The sequence below is a fragment of the Aythya marila genome (genome assembly GCF_965140915.1).
Source record: "Aythya marila genome assembly, chromosome: 23".
Taxonomy (NCBI): domain Eukaryota; kingdom Metazoa; phylum Chordata; class Aves; order Anseriformes; family Anatidae; genus Aythya; species Aythya marila.
The window spans coordinates 2746947-2767911 of record NC_139064.1 but is presented as its reverse complement, the minus strand read 5'-3'; positions in this window follow the sequence as shown (position 1 = coordinate 2767911).

The window sequence follows — 20965 nt, the reverse complement described above, 5'->3', positions numbered from 1 at the left end:
GAAGACAAAACATTTATGGATATTTTCATGGCAAATTTTCAAGAAATGGGTCCTACCTTTATATACCCAGAGGCTACAGCTTTAGAAGCAAAAGGATCAGACAAGGTCCTAAAAGAGAACTTACTCCTCCCCCCTTCCCCCCGACTTCCCAATTTTAATTATTATTCTTATTTTTTTTAAGCTTATTTTCCCTGTTACACCTTGGATCGCTCCGCTCCTGCCCCCCCCACACACAATGAGTTAAATCCCTGGAAATAAAACATTTCTTATAACACAAGCATTTACGAAGTTTGCCAATTCTATCTGCACCAACGCGATTAAGAAAAATAAAACAACGTGGAAGTTGCAGCAGCAAATGCATCCCCTGCTAGTTAGTAACACGCATCAACTTCTTAAACCGATTAGTTATCGTATATAGATCCTTATCCAATTAAAGTCTGATAAAACAGAATCAAATAGGAGGATCGTTACCTGCTTTTGAGAAGGTTCACCAAGCAAGCATTTTAAGCTTTTTGACTCTTTTAACACTGATACAAGGAATAATTATTTCTCTCTGCCGATGCGATTGTTAAAAGAAGAGAAACCCCGGATTGTGGTGGCTTCGTGGATGCTATTCTTTTTGCACCACAGCAGGATTCTTGGCTGCCAGTCCAAGCTGCTTTCACTTGCCAAGTTTTAAGATGCCGGTTTTGCCTTTCATTTTATTGTTCCTTTCGCAACGTTAAAGACCGACTTAAAAAACCATGCACAGCTGCTATCGGGGAGGGGGGGGAATTATTTGAATTTTGCACAAGAATGGAGATGAGGAAGGAGCGCGCGGTGATGTAACCACAACGACACCCACAGAAATATTTCCAATATTGGGGGGGGGGACGGACTCACGCTCCGAATCCTGCCGTTTCCCTACACGCAGTTGGGATCTTAGTGTAAGAGCAGGAAATAATAAAAGCGTCCAGATCTACGACCAACCATAGCCGCGCTAGAGGTGGAGGTTGATACTTCTCCCCCCCACCACCACCCACTTTTTCTAAATCCACTTTCTGCGGCTTAAGACCATTCTTCCTCACTGAGGATTTCTTCCAGGGGGTGCAGGGAAGCTGAGGTTGGGGAGCAGCCGAACAAAAGGATTCCCCCCGCTCGCGGACGCCTTCCCCACCCTTTCGCTGCTTCCCTCTGATAGGAGCTCGCCCATGCCCCAACGCCACGGCCTCTCCTTTGACGCAATGCCACCGTGAAGAGGCTCAGCATCACGGCGCAAAAGCTTCCATCAAAATTCAGTACGGGGCTGCGAATCCTTGCACCAAGCACATTCATTTCTCGTAAGCAAGTCCTTTTTTTATTTTTTATTTTTATTTTTTTTTCTAGAGGAGGTAACGTAAAAGGAAGATGGGGATAGATTTTAAAAATCCCTAACTTCTCTCTCTCTCTATGAATTTATTTCTTTCATTTGACTTGATATAGGAACAAAACTACTGGGACTGGTACCAAAGCTCGAATGCATTTAACTGAACAAACAGCCACAGAAAGTTGCTTGTGATCCTTCTCAGACTTTAACTGGCCATTAAAAGTGTTACGGTGGCTTACGGGCGATGTACGTGGTAAGGCATAGAGGGATACAACTCTTCCATCTGCAGGACTGCGCTCAGGCACACACACAGCCAGTCTGAACAACTGCTGCTCGATACAGATGTTGGAGGGGGCAAATACTTCTTATCTGGGTCGAGAAAATCCCCCCTTCCAACACGGTGCCGTGGGTACCCACAGAGCCAGCCCTGTGTGCTCAGAAAGCCTGCAGGACAGTCAGAGAGGCTGAAGAGGACTATTTTTCACAGCACAGAGGTGACTGACTGTTTGTACAGCCTGCAAGGCAGAAAATGGAAGCTGTTTCAAACATACAGTAATCAAGGGTGAAAACAGCTCTGACACCAGCTGTTATATGTGCAGAGGTTTATGGCTGGCTTTACAGCAGAACTAACTGCAACTAGCAGAGGATGGCTACACCCCCGGATTTCATATTTTAAGAGGGAAAGAGACAGACTACAGACAACCTAAAGTTCCTATGAAAACCAACAGCCTTCAACAAAAGCAGCGTGAATTAATAAGAGCGAAAGAAAAACAGAAGCTTTGTTCTAAAGTGGAAGCATAAGATGTGAAATTTCAAAATCAGATGGCTTGGTCTGTGATTTCTTTCATTTAAATGAATTGATCTGTTGCTAAACTGCTGCTCCTGTGCCAAGAAACTTTTAACTCTTTCGGCTCACAGCTCGCCGTGTTTTGCTGTTTGCTCTCCCCTCCCAAGCGCACTACGATTAAAGCAGAAGGCAGAAATTAAAAACAAAAGGGGGGGAAATAAAAAACGAGAGCATAAAAAAACGGGGGGGGGTTAAACCCACGAGCGCATACAGAAGACAAAAGAGCCGCGATATGGAGCGTATCGGTGCTTCGTTAGAACTTCTGACTGTATAAACAGCGCGATTCGTGTTCCTACAGCGCTGCTAAAACTTGGAAAGGAGACAGAAAGGCCTTCAACCCTCACAATTCCACATCCAGCAACAACTCCGGGGCAAACCCAACAGAAACAGGGCTCGCAGCAAGAAAAACAAGAGAATCCCTGTCCTAATTCATTGTAAACATTCACTTACCGAGAATGCCTTAAGCATTTCCAATAGAACCCCCTTTCCTACACGTGTTCGCCTATGTGGAAAGGAACAAGACAGCAAAGCGAAAAGCTCTCCAAACCAGCCCGAAAGATAGCTGTTTTGGTAAAAATTTAGGTGAGAGTTCCTAGTGCTTTTCCATTTTGCTTTGAGTTTGTTTTGCCCACTTAAAAAAAAATAAATAAAGTTAAAAAAAAAATAAAAATGAAAAGAGACATGTCGCAATTAGAGATAATTCCAGGGGAAAAAAAAATATTTATGTGCAGAACGACAACAAAAAGGTATTTCTCTATCTACAGATCTCCCACTCTCCAGTTCTGCTGCAGTTCCCCCTGAACTGCTGCTGCTTGCTCCAATCTGCTGCCTGCTTAACAGCGGAATGACAGGCAACATCTGTTTGTATAGAAGCCAAAATCAAGCCTTCAAAATTTTTTTGGCTCAGTTTCTTTTTTTTTTTTTCTTTCCTCTCACCCCCCCACCCTCATTCCCCCTCCCCCCGGAAAGCTTAAAAAAAAAAAAAGAAATAGAAGGAAAAGAAAAAGTAAAAGCGCACAGAAAGGGTTGGAAAGCAGCTCAAGTGAGGCAGCAACTATTTTCCCTCGAGTTATTTCAAGGTACAGTACTTCGAGGATAACTCTTTCCTCTCTCTCCACCCGCCGTCACCTCCTCCCCTGCTCTCCCCACCCTCCAGCCTTTCTCTTTGCCCCACGCTATTAATAAAGTATCGCACAAACTGGGGGAAAAAAAAAAATCCAACGTACCTTGATCACTAAAAGGCCACTCCCTCCTATGGGGAGGGAGGGAGGGGGTTCTTCAGGAGGCAACTAAAAAAAAATTGGACAGGGAGGGGAATAAAGGGATGGCTCGGGGGACAGTCGTGCCACAATCCTCTCGCCCTTTTCTTTTTTTTTTTTTTCTTTTTTTTTTTCCCCTTTCCTCCATTTTATAGCCTATAAAATACATCGTGCGTATTTTCAAAATAAAATATATATATATATATGTTTTTGAAATAAATAAATACGGAAAAAAATAAAATAAAATAAAATAAAAAAATCAGCCCGGCTCCAAACACAATTCAAATGACTAACAGCGTCAGTCTACTGCCAATTCTGTGGCAAATCGGGAGAAAGCACACTAATTCCACATGCTGAGATGTGAACAACTGGAAGGGAACCAACTCTCTCGAAGTCACAATGAGAAGTACTGCGGTGCCCCCACCCCCAGCCCCACTGCCACCCCTTGCTCGGTGTCCCCCCCCCCCTCCAGTGCCCTCCTCCCTCCAGGAAAACAAATAAATTAATAAATTAATTAATTAATTAACGAAGCCCCTAGTTTAACAAAAGGAAAGGGAGAAGGAAAAACAACAACGAGCCCAACAAGCGGAGCTATTTTAAAAACTCGGGGAATGTTTTATCCACTGGTGATTTGGGACAGCGCTCACACGCAGACACACACGCACACACACACCCCACATAGAAAAAAAGAAAAATAAATAAATAAATAAATAAAAATCAGACAAGTTGCTAAGGAGACTTGTGTAAACTCAGCACACAGGCACATTTCTGGCCTTTCCCCCTATATTCCATCTCGTATTCCGATCACGCAGCACTGCGGCACGATTGCACCAATGCACTGCATTAATCTTGGCCTTAAACGGGCTGCCTGGCAAAGCACACGGGGTGGATGTAGCAGCTCCCAGCTCCCCAAGTTAAAGGCAGAGAGGGTGGCGGTGGGTGGGGAGGGCCGGGGGGGCGGGAACCTTCGTTGGGAATATAAAATATAGGAGCCGAGCTTAGTAAGGGAATTTTAAAGAGGAAGCATTATCCGGGCATATATAGAAAGCTGCAAGCCTCCCCGCGCTTGCTCGCGTCTCTCTCTCGCTCCCCTCGCTCTGCCACCTCTCCCAACAAAATCCCCGTCCCCTGGCAGATGTCTGAAACCCTGCCAGAGCCAACAATGTGGGACCCACTCCCTGCCACCAGACGCTGGGGGCCGCAGACTGCCTCATTCTCCCGGCACAGTGGGGTCAGATATCCATATTAAACAACCTTTTTTTTTTTTTTTTTTTTTTTCTTTTTTTTATCCCCCCTCCAGTCTCTGATGTGTGTGTTCCTGAACGTTTAGAGATGGTTTGTTCACCTTCTGCTTTTAGGGAAGGGGGGGGATTAAATCAAGCCTGACCCATTCAAGGAAGGTGATGGTCGCTGCACAGCACCACCCATTCCTCACTCCTTGGCTGGGACAAAATTCAACTTTTTTTTAATTTTATTATTATTAATTACTTTTTTTCCCTGTTCCTTGTTATTTGGGTGCGGGAAATCTCTTTCTAGAAGCCCTCCTTCTGTCTCTGACGGTCTCAAATCCTCTCCCACTGACACACAGCTCGGGACAATCGTTCAGCACCCGCCTTTTGCTTCTCGTGTGCGCCACATATCACGAGATGAGGATTTCAAGCCTCACGTGAGGAACCCAGTAATCTACAAATTCATACATCAGCATCACATCTGGGAAAAGCCAAGGCCATGGGCTGTGCCTTGGGGCTAGCCCCAGAGTGTCACCCTGCTTTCAGGTCCAGCTGAGGGCTTTTACTAAAGGTAAAACTCCAGAAGCGGAGCCCACACTGCCCGAATGAGCATCACCTTTACTTTTTACCAGTAAAAATGGGAGAAACGAGTCCTTTGGTCAGCCTCAGCGCGTTTCCACACCAGAGCTGAGCGTGGTCCCAGCACAGCCAACATCCCACCAAGGTGCCACCCCACCCAGGATAAATATCGTGATGCAGCGGGCATGTAGGGCCAAATGCTGATTCCCTGCCCCAGTGCTTGCTATTCACACGAGGGATCCAAGCCCCGTGCTATGCAGGGTGAGGGTGCCGGGCAGCCACACGTCCCACGGGCTTTGTCTCAGCTGCGACGCACGATGCAGATGGATAGCTGTGACTAATGCTCCTGACAAGGCACAAAGGAGGGACAATATGGAAATCTGAAAGGAAAAGTAGAGTCGGACTCCGAGCATCATGTGGAGAAAAGAGAGGCTGGCCATCAAGAGCAACTCTACCAGTATCTTCCACTTAATCTAATGACAGTCTCGCTCCTAAGAGTATTATCGCGGCACCCAGTGGGGCCAGCTCTGGCAGCGCGCTTTCCTTTCAGCTCCAAATGACAGTGTGAGGGCATTACCAGTAAAGGAGAAAATTATAAAGTTCTAATCACTAAATGCAAGCTCTGAAGCCAGTGAATCTGCAGCACTGCATAAGAGACAAAGAACAAAATGCCTGTTTTAAAAATGCCTCTCTGGGGGTAAGTGGTTAGGAGGATATGGGGCCACTGTGAACCTAAATCCCTGAAATTCAGAGGTGTCCAGCATTGGTCCCACTCATCATTTCTCATTCCTCATGCATAGATGTGCAGGAAAGTGAAATATTTGACTCACCTGACTGCTTAGCTTTGTTTGGGAAGAACCACCTGTAACAAAAACACCAAATGAATGAGTTAAAACTACCCATTTAAAAGAAAGGTTTGCTTTTTTTGCTTTAACAGGTAAGAAAAAAAGTAGGAATATTATAAAGGCACTATCTCCAACCTTGTAGTGTCTTTCCCAGTTAAACAAAAGCACACAAAACAAACACATCCCTTTCCCCAGCTTGCTCAGTCCTTTTGCACAGATAGATGCTCCGAACCCAGCACTGCAGAGTCAGAGCTGCCTGCAGGACCTCACCGTTCACATCCACAGGTTTACAAACGGCTGAGATGGGGTTTAGGATGCTGTAGCACTCGAGCTGCTTGCCAAGGAGCTTATCACTCCCACAGCAGAGCCAGGAGAAGGGAGCACGGCACAACTTCTCATAGGTGTCAATGCAAAAATCGGTCCTTATAACTTAAAACCAGCCAAAGAAAAGGGTACGAACCTAGCTAGGAGTGCTGGAGAGGATTAGGGACCGCTCGCACACTTCTTTCCCCTGGGTGAGCTGCGGGGGGGAGAGCTGCCTGCAGACATGCAGACCTTCAACCAGCCCAGCTGAGCTGGGAAAAGGATATTTGCCTTTGCCTCCAGCAAGCCGTCTGTAGTTTGCCTTTGAAAACCTCATCCCGCAAAGCAGACATATCCAGCCCTGCCGAGGCTGATTCAGTCTTTCATCACGGAGGTGGATAACTGAGCCCCGCGGAGCCCTGCCTCGAGGAAAATGCTCGACACTGGGCAAAGATCCCGAGTGTGCTACACCTACACCTACACCAGCTCTGTCAAAATCCACACTGCCCATGGAGAAGATGGTTTGTGCATAGCCCAGGCATACCTTGAGCATTTTTCCAGAATCTGAAGGTCTCAGCCTGCTAAAGAGCTGTTAAATAAACCATCAGGCCCAGTAAGACAGGATTCGCCAGGCACCAGTATGGGTAGAAAAGCAAGAATTAAGGCAAGGTAGGAGCCAGAAAAATGTGCCAAAACCACCGCAGACGCAGTACCAGGTAGTTAACATGCCTTCCCAGCCCTGGGTCCTATGGTTTTCACAGGAATTTCTAGTGTTGAGGTTGACTAAGTGGGGCCATATTTTTGTTTTGGTTGCAAATTGAAAGCCGCTATTTTTATCCACAAGTCCCCCAAAGCATCTGTTTCTCTCTCGCTATTTAAGACTTCCTTTTATAAGACCTAGTTAGAGGTATATCATTATTTTTAAATGTTACCCTTTGCAGTCGCACTTACTTTTTATCATCATTACGTGTGTCATTAGCTGTCTGTTGGAACTGTGTAATCTGAGGATGAGGGGAGAAAACCCTTGCAGGGGGTCTGAGCGTTACCTCCCCTTGAGCAAATATTTTGGGATAATACCTACTATGTGGTACAGACTAGAGCATCCCCAGTGCAAAGAAAAGCAGTCTCATTACAGGTCAGTCTTTAAGGTCACCCAGAGATAGAAACTGTCTGGAAGCATCCACAGAGCAGGCTAAATCCCAAGCAGAGAAGGAAAATACCTGACTTGTTCCTAGCCCGTAGTCAAGTCACAGACATCTAGAGAAACCTGTGCAAATACCGTCTGTCACTGAAAGCACTGCATTCACAGCACGTTCTGTTCCTCCCAAAGAGCAAAAGATGGGTATAGATCAAATTGTTTCAGGGACGGACACTAGGAGAGCAGACAATATGTCTTATGGGTTATGTGGAGCCACAAGTATGGCAAATGTGACAGGGTGGGAGTTTGGAACCACTTTTTATTGCCTCGTCACCAATGTCCCCAGGTGACGGACAAGTAAATAAGATCTGCTTTGGGTTACACTTTTCATACCTCTTAAGGCCTGCTATAAATAAATAAATAAATAGAAAGCTGTCCTTTATATGCCCTGGGAGATTCTGAAGGGGAAAAAAATCTATCTTTTTCCACCCTGAACTCAAAGCTGTAATGGAAAGACCAAGGTATGGAACAGCAAATTTGAGACAGAATAGGCATGGTTCACTGAGAGTGGGAATAACCTTACACTGTAGGGGAATAAACCAGAGGGGTGCAGAGGACCTTTTCTTTATGCAGCTTTGACTACCCAAGCCCCCTTCATTGCTGCTTATTCAAAAAGCAGTTGCTGTGAAGGCAAAACCAGCTCCAGCGTCCTAGGTTGCATGATGCCCCCAAGGATTTTCAGTCTTCTTTTCATTATCCAGGTGCCACATCACGCCAAGGGAGCGTGGATGAATGTCAAGTTATAGACAACCCCTTGGACAACCATCTCCACTAGGACCCAGCACACCTTGGAGGCACGCAGGGTGCTGAGACCACAGCGGGCACGCGTGCAGCTCACCCGGGCTACCCAGCCCTACCAGGAGCTGCCACTGCCTGCCACGTGCCCCCCGGGGAGAAGGTTTGCACACACCTACACATTCCTTCTGCATTATGCCATGGGAGGTTCACTCCTTTGGCCACCGATTCACTGAGCTCCAAGCGAAGCAGCCATCCAAAAGCCAGAGCAAAGACAAAGAGCTTGACTGGCATCTCGCTGGATTTGGAAGTCAGATATAAATCACACGAGAAAGATGATTTGTTAAACGCTGCCGTCATGTTTATGCGATTCCAAAGTTTCAAACAAGAAGCACTACGCCCCCAAACAGGACAACCGACCCTGTACTTTACTCTACAAACCTACAGAAGTCTCCAGCAATTGTCCTTCCTTCCCTCCTGACAAAGCTGGCAAGTGTCCATGCCAGGTACAAGGGAATCAAAACCTCAGCCTTCTCCATCACATTGTGACTGTTATTTGCTAACTCTTTCTCCAAAGAAGCAGATCCCAATAATCAAAGCTACTGCAATTAAAACTAATTAAAATACAGCCATGTAGGCATACAAATCGTCTCTTCTTGGCCATACTTTTAGCATTATTCATGGACATTCATTCCCAGGGCATCCAACTGAACCCAGAGAAAAATGCACCCTACCTTCATTCCCAGTACTGTTAACCTCAACCATCCTGAACCAGGCTGCTTCTTGCTGTCATCAGGCTGACTAAATAGCATTAATTACAGTGCTCTTCAGACTTGTCTAGCTTTTGTGCCTTTATTTCAAATTTAAATCTGTTTCATCCCTTGTAGCTCCATGGGCTGAAGCACTATTTTAACTTGAAAGTGAAGATTTTCGGAAAACAAGCTGAGTCATGGATCAGGAGCTTTCAGAGTTGCAAGTATTTCAGTATTGCAGTATTAAAATCACAAGAGCAGAGCACGATGTTTTACAGGGAGAGAAGGGAAGAATGGAAGCATAGAGAGGAGGAATGATTTTCCAAAGCTGACACAGAGGAAGTGCACTGGAATTTATCTCACATCTCTTGGTTGCAGTCCAAATGCTTAAACCACAAGATCATCCTTCAGGCCTGGGACACCAGCAGAATCTTTAACTCTCATACTGCAAGATCCTCAGGCGTTTTTGATGATTGTTTTGTAGAAGTGGCGTCCAACTGTATGGCCTAGGACAGGATCCGGGTCTGAATGCACAGTGTTCAAAGACAAAGAGACAGGAGTTTGGGACCAGTCTGTGAGTTTTTAGGATCTGATTTGGGTGTTTCACACCCCGGCTGTGACGGAGCACTGCATATTTTTGCCTCAGCTGTGCTATGACCGTTGGCCAAGATCTGAAAGCAGCCAGAGAGATTTTTCCAGATACAATGCCCTCCTGAGAGTAGTGTCCCCCTGCTGCTCCTTCCCTGGACCACCTCAAAGTGGCCAAAGTGAAACAGTCAGAACTTTTACCTCTATTCTTCAGGAAAACTCTGTAAAGTAGCGAGAGGAATTTCAAAATAATTTGGGAAAGGAGTATTTAACCACAAACCAACAAGTTTTCTTGGAGAAGGTTTGTGGGAAGGAAGAAAGGAGGACTTCTGCTGTCCATAACATTGATTTTTAGTAGGTAGAGAAGTGCTCCAGCCCTATTTCCCTCCAACATGGAAGCAGCCAGAAAATGACGTGAAACCTGTTGATTATCATAGCAAGAGTGATGGCTAGGGAGGGAAGGAAGGAGGGGTAAAAAACATGTGTCTACATGCTCAATACCAAAGCGAGGAGAGTTGAAGTGAAGCAGATGTGTATCTGCAAACTGCCAGACTTATTTAGCAGAGGGGGGGAAAAACCCTCACGGCCACTTGTCCACCTCCTCCTTGGCCTGAGAAAGGACTGGTGAAACAAATGAGGTCACAGCTTAGCACACATCATCTTGTCACTTAGTTAAGAAAAAAAAAAACACTTTGCCTCTTTCAGTTTCAAACAACTCAAAGAGAAATTGTTCCACAGCTTTGGCTTTTTGGCTGCATGTCCCCTTAGAGCAGAGCGCAGCAAGCATTTTATCTCATATTCATTTTCTAAATCCAGGTCAGCTCGATGGATGGCTGTGCTGCTAGCAATACCTCCACGACATGCCACATCACCCAGCCCTGGCTTGAAGTCAGCAGCAACTTAGGAAACGCTGAAAGTCTAATTAGGAAATGGAGGGGGGCACAGTTGTCTGTGCTTCTTATACCCTGGTCCTGCTGAGTCACTGAAGGACAAGGATCACCCATCTTCGGTGATGGGTCACTTAAGGAGAAAATCCTCTGGGGCCACGATCAAAAGTCGAGAAAATTCACCTCCTCAGCTGCTGGACAAAGCAAGAGGAGAATGCAATGTTCATTAATACCATGCTAGTCCAATATGACTACAGGACTTGCCTTTGGTAAGAGGAAACAGGGACGGAACAGCCTGAGAAATTGGTTCACATGCTGCTGTTAAACTTTCTGGAGATACCACGATGTCTCTCTCCAAGTTACTTACACAGCTAAGACCAGTGCAATCGGAGTCACAAAGTGAAGTCCAAAACTAGCCCTCGCAGTTCAAGTCATGTAATATTTTCCCTTTCCTTGCTTGTGTGGAGTTGCCTCTTAAAAAAGCCCAAATGATGAACACGTAAAGGACAGTCTCATTTGTCATGGCAATGTCTATTGCTGGAAATTGGAAGAGGAAGAGACAGAAGTGCTTCAGACCTGCTTTAGATTAGGAAGAGACAGGAGAAATAAAAAGAGCATCTGACACCAAAATAAAACTATTTTGGTCACTGCCATCTCCCTTATTCTAAATGAAGCAATTGTGGGCTACGTTTGTTTTGCATTCATAATTAGCAGACAGAACAGATGGCAAAGGCGTCACTTAAAGCCACACGTCCGACAAAATAACCCAGGCTGCCAGTGCAATTTTTCACGAGGAACAAGGAATACTTTCCCCTCTTCTTCCCATTGAAACGTATCCCAAAGAAATGAGGCCAGAAAACGTTTGCATCAAGTAGGGGATTCACCGCAAAAAGGAATCCATTGTGTTTTGGAGTGTGTTGATTACTGGCTGAGTGCAGAAGAAAAGGGCAATAGCAAATGGATTGCTAAGAGTACAAAAAAATAGGAATGGAAACTAGCAATACATTGCCAGCAGTATAACAAGGGGTTCAAATAAACATATACTCTCTCCTCCCTTTAGTCTTGTGGTTCAGGCACAGGCTGGGGCTCAGGACATCTGTGTCTCATTTAGGAGACAGCTGAAGAGGAGAATCTCCATCAGTGAAGGCATCTGCTGTCCCACGCCCATACCTGACCCTCTCAGTGTTAAATCCTCTTAGCCTCTCAATACCTATCTCGCTTTAAGTGTACTGGAAAACTCACTGACAAGCAGGAGAAGCAAGGCGCCAAGTTTAACGCGTTACCCATTGCAAGCACGGAGCTCATCACCACAGCCAGGAGAGGCAATTTCACGAGAGGCCTGGAGCGAGGCCAAGGAGCGTGAAATGCGCGTGTGGCACTCCCATCCCATTTCCTCTGCCACAAGCACAGGCAAGGAATGAGATATCCCCAGACCACACATTCTTGCTGAAAACATTTAAACGCTGGTTTTTGGTCTGTTGAATAGGACTGTGCTGTGTTTGGCTTGTGACACCCAGGATACAGGTGTGTGAACGTCTGGGAGGAAGAGCTCCTCCAGGGGATCTCCCTCACAGCTCATCTCGTGTGACAAAGTCCCTTTGTTAAGTTCTTAACCTCTGACAAAGCCCCAGCAATTTAATCACAGCGAATATCCTTGCTTGTTGGAAAGAAAAAGGAGGGAGGGAGAGTGATACAGTTTCATTCCTTTTACAGCCTTGTGAGGTCCTCCAACAGCCCTGCTGATGGGCTACAAGAGGATTGTGGCACACCATTCTCCGAGCATTATGGATAAGCTGTTCCTAGCATGCATGACTGAGCAGTATCAGGACACAGACTGATGAGCAATATAATAATAATCACGAGCCTTGCCTCGCTCCTATTGCAAATGTGCAAGTAATCGTGAGCCTCCGTGGCTACTGCCGCCTGCAGCCCTCCTCCCTGATACCATTAATATGGTAATAACCATGAGGCTTGTCCAGCTAGCACAGCCACAGCCCCCTTCTCTCAAACACAGCAAATGTGCTAATAATCGTGTGCCTCAACAGCGCTGAGCTCTCCTCTCTCTGATGTTGTAGCTGTGTTAATCATACTAAGCCTCGGTAGCGCGGTAGCCTGCTCAGCTGATGCCCAGCAGAACAATGCCTAGAGAAAAAGCACAGATCTCAAGGAAAGGGCTCAGACCTGGGGAAAATCTACAGGTGCCTGGGATGGAGTCTAGACCTAGGGTAAAGGCAGATATTTTTAGGAAAATCGTAGAGCTAGAGAAAGAGGCTAGGTACCTACAGAAGAACTAAGTGCCTAGGAAAGCAGAGACCTAGGACAGACCTCGGCAGGCCCCAAAGCTACCATCACCACCTCCTCCCTCCTGCTAAAGACCCTTCCAAAAGAGAAAAGCCTCCCTGGGGAAGCACAGAGTGAGACGGCCCCATCAATGTCCCCGGGGGTTTCACTGGGAGAGGGACGGACGGGCTGCCCTAATGCATCCCCTTTTGGTGAGGCTCCTGGGATGGTAGCGATGCTCTAAGCAAACTGCATAGCAGCTCTCCCCCAGGCCTTGCCTTCCTCGGTTAACCTCCTCTCCATCCCCCAAAAGTGTGCCTCAAACCACCGTGAATGAGAAACACATCCAATAATATCAGCACCGAGGCAGTGGTATTCACGGAGCAGGACTGAGGCACGCTAACACAGACGTTTCTTCCAACGAGGCAGCACAGAAACTTTCTTGGGCAATCTCGGTGGAAAATCTCTGCAGGCACCACTGCCCCGCTCACCATCTACTGGTGCAGGAAAGGGCCCAGAAGTTTCAGCAAGCTCCACAACATTTTCATATACAGCATTAAGGACATTCAACTTTGTTTACAGAGAAAGCACAGCCAGTATTTTATGGGTGAAAGCACTTAATACGAAGCAGCTATATTAATGCAAGATAGGGTTTGTTCATCTTCCTAAACAAGATGGTTTTAACATTTTTGGACACCTTGTTCCTATTTTCTCTCTGATGTACAGCAGAGACTTAACTTTGCTTTTACTTTTATCTGCAGTTATCTCAACATTCAGACGCAGAGCACATCGTGCAAGGAACGGGCTCATCCAACCATCAGTGTGGTTTCCCCTCAGCCTCAGTTGACATTTGCTTTTTGTTACCCTCAGCAGCCCCACAGCAAGCCGGGTGATCTCCGTGCTTCTGCCACCTGCTAAATAACCCAGGGGAAGAACCCCTCAGGACAAAGCCCAGGGGCACAGAATAATACCCTCCAAATTTAGAGCTGGCCCTTGGTCCACTGGCACAACTTTTAAACATTCAGCAACTGCTCTAAATTAGGAAAGCGCTCAAAACACCCTCCTGGAGCTGTATCTGCTGGGAATTCCCTTCGGGTTTGTAACAGAAGGAAGAGCTGCTACCAGTTTACTCCTTCCACATTTCTATGGCTTGCAAAGAGGCTCATGAAAGCTTCACAGGAGCTACAACGCTCCCAGATGAAAATCACGCTGTGAGAAATCTGCTCCGATGGTCTCAGGCTCACCCCACAAAATGACCCAGATTCCCTTCACAGAAATCTGGGGATCTGAGGTAATTCCCAAAATTGATGTCTCAAGCCTCAGTTTTCTGTCTCACCCAGTTTTCTCTCATTCACGTCCAGCTCAGACCTGTCCAGGAAAACAGTAATCCCACTGAAGCCAAGGGTAGCTCTAAGACTTCAGGAAAATTGGTAGACTTCTCATTTAGGTGCCAATGAATTCAGCAGATTAACAGGTGTTGAAATATTCACGCACAAGCAAAAGGCATTTGGACCCAGAATTCAACAGCAGCAGAACAAGGTGGTATGGATATTATATAGGTGCCCACGTTATTTCTCAGTTCACAAGCCATATTATCATGCTATCTACACCCGTATGCATTATCCACTGTGTTACAGAGTAAGTACACGTGCATTCAGTATTTGTGCTGCAATTGCACCCGGGGACATCAGCTAGACATGAGTTGTATCTTTTAGAATATACCTAAGTAGAGAAGGAGAGGTGAATCTCAATGCAAAGGGAGGAACTTTAAATCTCCCCAGGCAAAGCCCTTTACAAAAGGACCGACTGGGTCGATTCACCTTTACGCACAGCGCTCACATGAGTCTCAAGCACTGGCTATTACACGATTCATGGTGGGAACATTACCCAGTATCTATAGTACCTCTTACTTATACAACATTAATTTTTGCCAATAGGCAAGAGTCTCAGAAGTGCCATAAAGCATGCAGCTACCTCATTCCTCCTGTCTCATCATAACTTCAAGAGAATGAGGCAACCAGGCTCACCACCATTTATCATCATCGTTCAATGCCATTTTCTTTTTTCCCCTTCACTTATCCAATTAAACCTATTCACACCCAGGGCCTTGTACTAATGCTACGTGTGTACGGCACCTTCAGTACCAATTCCCCCAGCAGGAGGCAGCTCTGAATTCCATCCTCAATTCCAAAGCTCCTACTGGAACGACACTACTTTGAGATGAGATGGCTGCAGCTGGTTCCCAGCTCACCAAACCTTCATCATGCCCTTCCACCAGCACAAATGATCCTGGTACCTTCTGCCAAGCTACACAAGCCTCCTTCATGGCACAGGCCAGGCAGGCTCCCAGGTGTGCTTATCCCACATTTTCCTTCTCAGCTTGTGCAGCTAGGCTGAGATACCTTAAGAAGGCCTGAGCAGTTCTCAGAGCCTCTTGAAAATCAAGCTATTGTATTGATTTTTACATTCCTGAGTGCACCAGAAAGCCTCAGAACTGCGTATTACTGGACGCTTTTGACAAGAAGACTGTGATATTGCTCGGGGCTTGCAAAATATAGATAAAAAAAAAATGCCCTCACCCCAACATTAAGACATAATTTCTGATACCAACTTTAAGGTTTCATTTGCTTTCTTTCATGCTGTAACAATAAATTCTTGCCCAAATTTCTCAGGAGGGCAGAACCCAAATCCATTTAGATGTACCCATGCAGTAATAAATAAAATAATTATTAATAGGTTACTTAGATAAAGGCTTTCCATCTTAGGGCAGAGGCAAGTATTAGACAATTAATCATCAAGTTGGCATTAACTTATCTTTTGGCACCTACAGTAAAATGTAAATCTAAAATGAGCAGTAGGGGGGAACAAAGAAATAAGAAGCCAACAATAGTTTTGGAAATGGATGACAAAATCCAAATGTTCTGCCTCACTGCTGCTAAATTAAGCACAGTGTTATCAGTGCAAAGATTAAAAAAAGAGAGATTTTCCTCTGAACCTTAAGTCACACTTCTTAGCTCCACAGGATATGACAGCAGTAGTAAAGACGAGAAAATTTACTCACCCTGAAAATGAGTGGAAATAAAAAAAGGATCTGCTCAGGTCTTGATTTCCCCAAATGCAGTTCTGTAGAGTAGAAGAAGAAAGGAGGACATTAGCTTATTGCATTCAGCAATCAAAGAAGTGATCCCACGCCCACCTTCCCTTCTCAGGCAACCACTTTTGCCTTGCTCTGCCTTCAGCCTTTTCCCCCCGGAAGGCACAGCACAGGGGATTGTGGCCAACCTGCCCTTTTTATACATTGCTAAGTAGAAAGGGCTCCAGCAAGATCCCGGCGTTAGCTGCGCATTGTTCTGGGAATTATTTTGGTGCAAAAAGGCTGAGATTTTTTTTTCCCTGCACCTTCCATCAGAGGCTCTCAGCCACTGAACAAAGATTTAAGAACTTCATGTAGAATTGACTTGTCTCCAATTGATTTTGTTTAGCTTCCTTTTCAGTAAAACTCACTTTTTCAGAGAGGCCAGTTCCAGAAACACAGGCATGATGTTCAATGTATGCATCAATTTGGATATTAAGGGATGCTGAGTTCCCCACGATTCCTCCCCATAGAGCTGAATTACACCTTCTGGGCCTCACACTCCATAAACAGAATTAGAAGTCAGTGAGGTTCTTATTTGTTGTGATTTTCTGGGATTTTTGCAGAAACAAAATACATCTCTCAACACCTTTGTCCATATGATACAGCAACAACTGCACGGAAGACACCATAAGGGACATGACGCTTTCCTAAGCTTCCTGAGAAATTATTTATTCTCCTAATTAACATTAAACTGGGGGAAATCTGGGCCTTGGTTTTTCAGCTGCTCCAGGACTTTGTTTCCTATTGCTGTCAAGGTCTTGGGCAAGCCAAATACTCTTCTGGTGCAGCAGTTTCCCATCTGTTAAGGTCAGGTAGGAGGCACTGCTCTCATTTGAGGCGTTCAATATAACGGACCTGGAAGCTATCTAGGCACTAAGATGGAGAAAGACACTTAGGTGCTCTTGGGATCAAAAGACAGATCTGCTATAATGGTTTTTGGATTATAAAGTTAATCCTAGTCTTCACTATTGACCCGTTCTTGGTAATATCACTTAATCAACCTATATCACCATGTGTTTCTCAGATAAACCTGATGATATATTCCCCTCAGAAGAAAACCAGTGAGAACAATTAATACTTTGTAAAATACTGATAACAAGATAAATATTCCACATGACAGTTTTACCCCAAATCCAGATGAGAACGAGCAAGGGAAATGATTACACTCGTTTCTTTCAAAACTACAAATAATAAACACTCGGTTCAGTTTCAAGCCAAACGTTTCGGAACCACCTGTCGGTGTTTATTTGATCAAAGTAACTGCTCTCCTTCCTGCCCCGGCACAAGCAAATCAGCGCCCGGTGAAGGAGCCAGAAGGATGGATGTGCTCTTTGCTCCTCCTGAAAGCCATTTCATTAGCAAATGAACTGCGAATTAGGCACGGGGAGAAAGAAATATTTAAACTATCCTTGCTCCTGCCTTTAATTTGAGATATCTTAAACTATACTTGCCTACAACGAATGCCCCAGGAGCCCTGTAGCATTCAAGGCTCTCTAGAGGCTATAAATCCAGTGCTGCCAGAAGGCACCAAGGCACCTGAGACAGGGCAGCTCCAGCAGCCCCACAGTACCTGAGGACATAGTGGTACGCTTCAAAACCAGGTTTAGTAAGCAAAAATTAACATATTATTCTTAGAATAAATAATTATAATCAGCAGGACTACTTAGGCATATAATACAGAGCCCATCGCTTCTCACAGAACCTTACAACCCACCCAAATTAAAATCTGTTATTTCAGTAGATCCATATGCTATTCTTAATGTTCTCTTTCCTTCTGGTTCCCTTTTGCTACCAAGATATCTGAAATCCAGCAATTCAACTTGTTTTGATCTAGTGTACAACCCCCCAAGACTTGGTCTTAGCTGCAAAATCAGCTCAGAGGCTGTGTTGTGTTTCCCCGACTTGTCCAGCCACAAATCTTGTCCACTCACAAATCCATAGAAAGGAGAGGGGAAATGTTTCTGAAACTCCAAAGAAAGAGAGGATGCAGCTTTAGGTGTTTTTTTCTTTCTTTCTTTTTTTTTTTTTTTCCCACTGAATCTTGCATTCATTAATTTCATTTCAAGAATGAAGTCAGATTTTTTTTTTTTTTTATGTGGTTGGTTATTTGACGAGTGAAGCATTAGATTTGTGAGTTGTTCTGCAAGCCAAAACATGCTCCCTTTCATTCATAACACTGAGCTGCTCTGCGTTAAACAGCCGATTATCATGAATGAAGTGGGTGTAACTTCCTTGAAATCCTCCAAAGACCTGTCAAAGCAGAGCTACTGCAGCTCAGTTTTCTCCTTGAAGCGTACAGATCATTGGTTTAATTGTTCCACGCTGATCTTGAAATATGCTCTCTTGGTTCAAAGCATCAGGCAGTATCACTTTTTGAAGAGGAAAGGGGAAGGGTGGAGAACGGTGCCTCGGGATAAGAGAGAAAAGTGGGTATATGTCTCAACCACCAAATTTAGATTTTCTTTTGGAATCTAAATTGAGCTTCATCCATTTAAAAGTGTGTCAGACAAAACCTTACAAATCAAAGCGCTGGCCTGTTTTGCATGGATAATCAAGAGCCTCTGGCTCTTTTTGTAAGAGGAAACGTTTAACCCTAAAGAGAAGAGGACTGATCTCATGGTTAACGTGCTGGCCAGTGACTTAGAAAATCTGAATTTGACTCGAGGTCTGCCGTTCTCCATTCCATTTCAAACCTTTGGGTGCAGGCCCAGCGTTATCTTTTTACAAAGGGACATGCTGATATTTGCAAACAGCCCCTGTGAGCCTCGAGACAAAAAGGTTGCACACACACAAATAAGCAAATGTATTGCAGTCGGTGTCTATGACCTTGTTTAATATATAGATCTTTCTAAGGATGGTCATTACCCTTGATGAAAAGACCTACAGCATCTCAGCCGCTCATCTTATCACGCTTTAGGCCACCAAAAGACATCTCTTGGCCAGTAATAAAGACCAATAGCACCACTGACTTTGGCTGATTTATTAAATAGCTGATCCATGTCCGATTTCTTGCCTAACACTTCTAAAGCCTGGCAAGCTAGAGATGAGCACAGAAAACTCAGTAAAGAAAACCAAAACCATGAGTACTAACACACTTGCAAGGGTTAGTCTCAGGAAACGCTGGGGAAAGCGGCACCAGTGAAAACTTCAAACTTCTATAATTCAGCTCAGATTTCCTGCTAAATTTCGTTATCTCACCCACAGCCAAAACAACAACGAATCTTGATGGTAGGCTCACAACAACAGTTTTTACACATCTCTTAACAGTTATAACACTAACAAAGGCTGGTGCCTTTGGGGGGGGGGGAAATAAATAAATAAATGGCCAGCATTTTGGAAATCTCAGAACCGGTAACATGCTTCAACCAGCTCCGGAGACAGCACCACTTCCCACCTGCTCCCAATACCTTCGTCCCCTGCCCTGGCAGAGGTGACATCCCCCTGGGACCATGCACGTTTGCCCGAAGCCTGGGCTCTGCTGAAAGGCAGACCCCGCTCCTCGAGCCCCCGGTGCAGCAGCCTCGTGGCAGGGCAGGTGCTCTCCCAGCTCCGGCTTGCAAAACTTCAAATCCCCTCCTTGCTTATCAGCAAATGGAAATCACGAGGCCGTGTCCCGAGGGATTGTTCTGCTCCCATTAAAGCAAGCGAGAATTTTGACACTGGTTTTAAGCAGTAGCAAGAGCTGGCTGGCGTACACGCCAGTCTGACAGGTTGCATTTTCGTTCCCATTACTATTATGGGCATGAGGATTCATTGCCATTTATCTTTAGCTGGCGTTCGGTCCTGGATTTAAACTGCATCTGTGGTTGCATTGCTGTGAAATGTATCACTGCTTATGACTCACGCTGCAAAGGACACGTTTGTAAACTGACCCACCATTGACAAAATCCTCTCTTTCTTCGGTTGTAGGAGGCAAGATGAGGCATAGGTTCCTCGTCTGATTCATTTCCTGAGGAAATTTTTACTCTCTGCATCTTTTTCAGTCCTTATTCAGTCAGAGGGTAGTGAAGTGATTAAAACAAAATCCATGCTTGACACAGGCTGGAAGAAGGATGCAAATTCTTTTAAAATCAGCGCTTAATTAATTGCTTAGAAAAACAACCCATTGCCAAAAATGTGGGGGGTTGTTTTTAGGCTTTTTTTTTTTTTCTTCTTTTTTTTTTTTTCCAGTTGAGAAAGCTTTTTCAGTGGGGGAAAAAAAAAAAAAATTAATTACAGGCAACGGCACACAGCAAAATGCACGAAGGACAAATCCGGCACCTTTTGAAATGAGCCCCTCGGAAGGAAGAATTAGCAACCTGGACGGAGCTCCAGGCAACTCCAGCTCTCCTGCGGCTGGTGCCCGACCTAATTCACTTCCAGCCAGCCCTGGTCATTCCTCACAACACTGCAGAAATCCTAGGAGAGCTGCGTATCTAACACCTCTGACAAACGCAGACAGTGACCAGAGAAATTAAAACTGCCAGGAATAAAAGCTAGCACAAAGAGAGCCCTGAGGAAAGTGCAGTAAGTTTCTTGACAATTTTTATCTACCTGATTATTCGTATCAAGGCAGTACTAACCAAGTCCAGAGCGGGGTGGGGATGTGAACAGTCCCCGGGGTTTGGAAGGCTGCTCAGAACTTGGCTCTTGGGATCAGGGTCCCTTCTCCATCCTATTAAGGTGGTAAACGCTAGCCTGTGGAATTAGGGAAAAACCTGAGCGTGCCCCTTCCCTTCATTTCTTCTCCCTCTTTCTCTCCACATTCTTCTCCTCTCGTCTTTTTCCCTGCGAGCACTGAATGATGGGATTTTTGACATCAGAGGAAAGTCATCCTTTCTCCACTCCCCCAGCTCCTCTCTGCTTCCTCCTTACCCACGGCCGATCGTTTGCATGCTCTATCCCCACTCCAAGAACGGCATCGGCTGATCCGACCGCAGCTCCATCTAACTAAGCATCCTAAATCCTGCCCAAACTCGACCAGACCGAGTAGTTCACTCACC